A 6989-nucleotide genomic window follows, 5' to 3' on the forward strand; every position below is an offset into this window, starting at 1 on the left:
GAACTCTCATTCAGTGCTGCTAGGAATGCAAAATGATGCCTTGGAAGTACCCAACAGGAAAGCTCATTCATTGCTGATAGGAATGTAAAGTGGTACTTCGGAAGATTGGCAGTTTCTTAAAACAAAACAAAACTAGCTATACTCTTAACACACAATTCAGCCGTTGTACTTCTTGATATACATCCACAGAAGTTGAAAAGTCTTGCTAAAACTTTGCACATGATTGTGTATAGCAGATTTGTTCATATTTGCCAAAACTTAGAAGCAACCAAGATGTCTCTTAGTAGGTGAATTGATAAATAAACTGTGGTACATCCAGGCAATTGAGTATTATTCAGTATTAAAAAGAAATAAACTGTCAAGGCATGGAAAGGCATAGAGTAATCTTAAATGTATATTACTAAGTGAAAGAAGCCAATTCAAAACAACTGCACATTGTATAATTCCAACTGTATGACTTCTAGAAAAGGCTAACTATGGAGACATTAAAAAGATCTAGGGTTTAAAGGGAGGGAGGAATGAATAGGCGGAGCACAGAAGATTTTTAGGGCAGTGAAACTAGTGCATATGTTACTATTGTAGATACATGTCATTATAAATTTGTTTAAATCCATACAATGTACATCACTGAGAGTGAACCCTAATGTAAACAATGAACTTTGGGTGATAATGATGTCAGTATAGGCTCATCAGCTATAACGAATGTACCATTCTGGTGGGGGACATTGACAGTGGGATAGTGGGGAGGCTTTGGGAAGGGGATAGGTCGGAGGTATATGGAAACTCTACTTTCTGCTCAATTGTGCTGTGGACTTAAAACTGTTCTAAAAAGCCTATTTAAAAAAAAAGAAAAGCTTGATGTGTAGCACAAGGCCATGTTGTTATGTTAAATTTTTTAAAGGAAATTATCAAGATTGCAAAAATTATCAAAAAACTTGTTTGTATCTTTGTTCCAAATTGATTTGTGTTAAGGTTCAGTGAAAACTAAAATAGTAAACATAGTTGAGCAAATGGGCAGGAATTATGAGCGTATTCTGAATGCTAAAGACACAAAGTTCTTCTCCCATGTGGTATTTGAAAAGGTTCCTCTTCTCTTCTTTCCATCTTTAAATGTGAGTGCATTCATCATTCTCTTTTATTTCTTCACATTTTCCATCCATGTATTTTTTATAAAGGTAGTGGAGCCAAGAACAAAAGCATTAATCTATTGGTAGACTGATGTGGGACAATTAATTAAATCTTTAGGATCAATTTCTCAAACCTCACACTCAATGGTGGGTTCTCTATATCACTGATGTTTTCAAGGTTTAGACCTGCCTAGCTAAAAGGTTTTTAAAAATATGTCCAGCTTCTGGTTATATTCAGTGCTATCACAATGGGAAAATAATTCTAGATGAGGACATTAAAAAATGTCCTTTGAAAACCTAATTTTATTCCTTTAGTTGATGAGAAGCCTGTTAGTAATTTTTTTAATAACTCAGAGGCAGCAGCGTTGTATGAAGTTTACACGACCCCTTACCTCGTTATTTTCTAAGTTAGAATTAGACCAGCGTGTTTCTTTCTGACTCTAGGATGAAGTATGTTTGCTACTTCTCTCAGACTTGCCCTATCTGTCACTCTGGTTATATTTGAGTCCTGGGGTCTGGGAAGTACATTCCTGATATATTCAGAGTCAGCCAGTCTGTAACAAAGGATGAGATCCATTCCAAGATCAAATGTTTTGATGTCTTGATGTGTTTTCTTCTCCAGAATAAAGAGGATAAAACAGGCTTGGGAAAATTCTAGCCTCTAGGGTTTTACAAGCTGTACCCAGACTGGGAAGGAAGCATTATTTTTACAATGCTTCCATATTGGATCACTTTTGCATGGTTCAAAGTAAGATATTTTTAGACAACTTTAGAAAACTTAAACTCTGGTTACGAATTGTCTTCATGTTTATGGGAGGCTTTCTGCTCAATCGTAGTTGAAGTCTTGGTTGTATTTCTCTCATCTGTGAGGCAGCTCCTCTGTAAGCGCAGAAGCCTGCAGTGGTCAACACTCAGATACTGGTGCTTTCATGAGAGTTTTTTGGCCTCTCCCTGGAATGGTACAAGATTTTACAATTGGTAGTGTTATGGCCAAAATCTGCTTATCAAAATAACTACAGAAAATCTTGGATAAATGACTTCCTTAGTATGTTGAGTATCTTTGTTCATCTATGACTTGATATATACAGTTGCTGACGATCATCCATGGAATAGATAAGAGCTGGAAAAATACATGGAAATGTTTACCTAGCTCACAAGAGGAAAAGGTGGCCAAACGTTTACTAGTTACAAAGTATATTAGGACTCCCATTTTCCTAGCAACTCAGTCCTGCACCAATATTTAAAACTGTTTATAAAATGTTTAAATAGAATCATCCAGGGACTAGAAGAGGGAGGAGGAATGTAAGGGGTTTTATGGTGAAAAAAGACATATTCTTGTTATTTCTTCACTCTGTGAATAAACTAAATTATTTTCGAGTATTTCATTTTTAGCATCTGCAGTATCCTTTCATGCATGTCACCAAATCATCCTGTATTTTGAATCAAACACTTTGAGTAACTTGAAAAGTGATGTAGAAACAAAACCTTAGCTCCTTTCCCAACTCTTAATATTTTTATCTTGGTTCCTGGTTAGACTCTTGCCCTAAGTGCCTAAAATCCAAGGAAATACCCCCTACCCCAACATTCTGCGTAAATGTGTTTGCCATTGACCAATTTATGTATGGTTGAGCCCACTCAAGGCAGTTGCTCCCCTTTCTTCCCCTTGTTTATATGTGTGCTGCTGAGTAGTAGAAATAAATGATGTAATTAAAATGAGGACCATATTATTTTAAATGCTCCTGAATTAGAAAGTATATGTCATATATCATTTCATTACGCGTGGCTTCATTGGACTTCATAGATACTGTATTTTTATGCATCAAGAATGGTAGCAGCCCTATGTTGAACAAGTCTATTGGAGCCATTTTTCCAACAGCATGTGCTCACTTCACGTCTCTGGGTCACATTTTGGTAATTCTCACAATATTTACAATATTTCCATCATTATTATGTTTGCTATGGTGATCTGTGATCAATGATCTTTGATGTAATGATTGTAATTTTGAGGGGATGCCACCAGCTTTGCCCTTATAAGATGACAGTGTTTAAAGGACAAAGGCATGTGTTCTTACTAACAACTGGCTATTCCCCTGACTCACTCACTCTCTCTCTGTCTCTCTCTCTCTCTCTCCCCCCTCAAGCCTGGCTATTACATGAAACAGAATAATATTGAAAGTAGGTAACATAATAATCCTACAATGGCCTCTAAGCATTTAAGTGAAAGGAAGAGTCAAATGTCCCTCACTTTAAATCAAAAGCTAGAAATGATTGTTTAGCAAGGAAGGCATGTAGAAAACCTAGACGTATTGTGCCAAACAGTTAACCAATGTGTAAATGCAAAGGAAAATTCTTGAAAAAAAATTAAATTTCTACCACACTGAACACCCAAGTGATAAGAAAACGGCAGATTTATTGCTAAAGTAGAAAAATTTTTAGTGGTCTGGATAGAAGATCAAGCCAGCCACAGTGTTTCCTTAAGCCAAAGTTAAATCCAGAGAAAGCCCTAACTCTCTTTAATTCTATGAGGGCTGAGACAGGTGGGGAAGCTGAAGAAGAAAAGTGGGAATCTAGCAGAGATGTGTTCATGAGACTTAAGGAAAGAAGTCATCTCCATAAAATAAAAGTTCAAGGTGATGCAGGAAGTTCTAATATAGAAGCTACAGCAAGTTATGTAGAAGATCTAGCTAAAATGATTGATGAAGGTGGCTATGCTAAATAGTAGACTTTCACTGGAGAAGAAACAGCCTTATATTGTAAGATGATCATCTAAGGCTTTCATAGCTACAGAGGGGAAGTCGATACCTGACTTAGAAGCTTCAAAGGACAGGCTGACTCTTGTTAAAGTCATCAACTGCATTAGACACTAAGTTGAAGCCAATGCTGATGGACCAAAAATCCTATAACCCCTAAGAAGAATGCTATATGGACTCTGCCTGTGCTTTATAAGTGGAACTACAAAGCCTAGATGACAACTCATCTGTTTATAGTACAGTTATTGAACATTTTAAGTCCACTGTTAAGACCTGCTCAGAAAAAGAGATTCCTTTCAAAATATTACTGTGCATTGACAATGCACCTGTTCACCCAAGAGCTCTGATGGAGGTGTACAAGGAGATTAATGTTGTTTTCATGGCTGCTAACACAATATCCATTCTGCAGCCCATGGATCAAAGAGTAATTTTGATTTTCAAGTCTTATTATTTGAAAAATATACTTTGTAAGACTATAGTTCCCATATATATAGACAACAATTCCTTTAATGGCAATTAAAAACCTCCTGGAAATGATTCACCATTCTAGATGACATAAAGAATATTCATAATTCATGGCAGGAGGTCAAAATAGCAACCTTAACAGGAGTGTGGAAGAAATGGATTCCAACCCCTTACTTTGAAGGGTTCAATGTAAAGTCACCAGCTGCATTAGTTCCTAGAAACCTGAGTTAAGGAAGTAACTGCAGATGTGGTAGAAATAGCAAGAGAACTAGAATTAAAATTGGGTTCTGAAGATGCGATTGAATTGCTGCAATCTCATGGTAAAACTTGAACTGATGAACAGTTGTTTCTCATGGATGAAAATAGAAAAAAGTTTCACGAGCTGGACTGCACTCCTGCTGAAGATACTGTGAACATTGTCAAAATGTCAACAAAGGATTTAGAGTATTACATAAGTTTAGTTAATAAAGCAAGGACAATTTTTGAAAGGACTCCAATTTTGAAAGAAGTTTTATGGTAAGTAAATGCTATAAAAAATGCTACAGAGATTTTTTTTTTTTTTTTGGTAAAAGGAAGAGTTAATTGAAGATGCAGACTTTATTGTCTTACTTTTATAAATTGCCACAGCCACCCCAAACTTCAGGAAACACCAACCTGATTAGGCAGCAGCCATCAACAGTGAGTCAAGGCCCTCCACCAGCAAAAAGATCATGACTCTTTGAAGGTTCAGATGATTGTTAGAATTTTTTAGCAACAAAAAATTTTTAATTAAGGTATGTGCATTTCTTGAGACATAATCCTATTGCTCACTGAAAAGATTACAGTATAAACATAACTTTATATGCATTGGTAAACCAAAAATTATGGTGTGACTTGCTTAATAGGGTATTTTGCATTACTGCCATAATCTGAAACTGACCTTCCAATATATCCAAGGTATACCTGTATAAGAAAAATGTAATATATATTTTTTCAGTTTCTGATCTGTGGATAGAGGCTTGGTGCTTCAAAAATGTTTGATTTGGATAATGCTAGGGAAAATTACATAGTACATTTCTTTTTAAAGTAGTACTGTTGTTCTCTCCCTTTTTGCTCCCACAGAATATCTCTGTGAATGCAATGGATTTCCTCATTCTCAGCCAACTTTTAAGAATAGAGGTCATTTGCATAATGCTGATGTGTAGTTGCAGTTTTTTCTTTTTGGAGGCACATAGAATTCTCATTCTTTGCACACTGCTTTCCTCTTCCTCTTTTCTCTGTCATTCCCAAAGAAGATGGTCTTAATAATTTAGATCAGGGGAGTCTTCACGAGGTAGCCTCCAAAGAGCTGAGAATAGCTATGAAAGAGAACAGAGAGGAAGAGAAGTGACTGAGTCTTATTCTTTATACTGGAGAAAATAACATCTTGGTGATGTGATGGTAACTCCCTCTCTCATTTATCTACCTAAAGGCCCTCTACAAGGATCTTTCACTGCCTTGGTGAGGATCTATCAAAGATCCACCTTTTCTTCACATTCAGATAAAAGCATTATCACACCTGAAAATTTGGCCCAGACACAGTTTGGCCGTCATCTCTTTGAGAAAACATTTGTCAAACTTTCTAGCCAGGCCCTTCTTTGGGCACCCTAGTCCCTGATACATACCTCTGCCTTAGATACTATAGTGTTATTGAAATGATCTGATATGTTTACTATCTCTGTATTCCCAGTCTGTATTAGTTCATTCTCATGCTGCTATAAGGACATACCCAAGACTGAGTAATCTGTAAAGGAAAGAGCTTTAATTGACTCACAGTTCCACAGGGCAGGGGAGGCCTCAGGAAACTTATAATCATGGTGGAAGGGGAAGCAAACGTGTCCTTCTACACATGGTGACAGCAAGGAGAAGTGCAGAGCGAGGTTGGGGGAAAAGCCGCTTATAAAACCATCAGATCTTGTGAGCACTCACTCATTATCATGGGAACAGCATGTAGGTAACTGGCCCTGTGATTCAATTACCTCCCACAACGTCCCTCACACAACACATTGAGATAAGGGGAACTACAATTTGAAATGAGATTTGGGTGGAGACACAGCAAAATTATATCACAGTCCCTAGGATTTTGTGATCTTCAGGCACTGCAAAACTCCAGGGTAACCATTCACATTTGTAGTTACCTTAAATTTGTGTATTTCTCACAACACTTTTCAGGTGGATGGCAGTAAAACAGCTTAAGGGAGGGGAGGCACTTTGTTTCTTAAAATGTCAGCATTAGGGCTGCTGACAGGGTTAATCTTCTTTATTGCTTGGTCCTTAGAGACAGTTCAGAGCTTGGCAATGAAAATGAAATTTGAAAAAAAATGTTTGTAGGATAAATAGATGAATGAACATATTGTGCTCTCGATATGTGATGTTCTAATCAAATGAAGGTATGCTTTTTTCTATAGCATTCCAAATCTATCAAACGTGTCCTCCTTCTGAATACTTATTTCTCCAAGTGACTATAAGTGCACAGACCCATTTATAGTTTTCTGCACTTCTGAGTGTGGCTAATAGAGTTACCTCATCTCAAGCATTGCCTTTTTTTTTTTTTTTTTTTTTTCTTTTTCATGTTTATCACATTCCCAGGGCAACAACCCATCTACAACAAACGCCATAACTTGAACTG

The 6989-nt window shown here is 36.8% G+C and overlaps 1 long non-coding RNA gene across 1 annotated transcript; it reads right to left on the bottom strand.

Annotated features, from left to right (window-relative positions):
• Positions 1-1412: 1412 nt before the first annotated feature.
• On the bottom strand, positions 1413-5347 carry LOC119628052 (uncharacterized). Its single transcript, XR_005244345.2, has 2 exons — positions 5262-5347; positions 1413-2078 (listed from the first exon to the last, which is right to left on the bottom strand). It is a non-coding gene; the product is annotated as an uncharacterized lncRNA (long non-coding RNA).
• Positions 5348-6989: the final 1642 nt, after the last annotated feature.

The sequence above is a fragment of the Chlorocebus sabaeus genome, chromosome 23, assembly GCF_047675955.1.
Source record: "Chlorocebus sabaeus isolate Y175 chromosome 23, mChlSab1.0.hap1, whole genome shotgun sequence".
Lineage (NCBI taxonomy): Eukaryota > Metazoa > Chordata > Mammalia > Primates > Cercopithecidae > Chlorocebus > Chlorocebus sabaeus.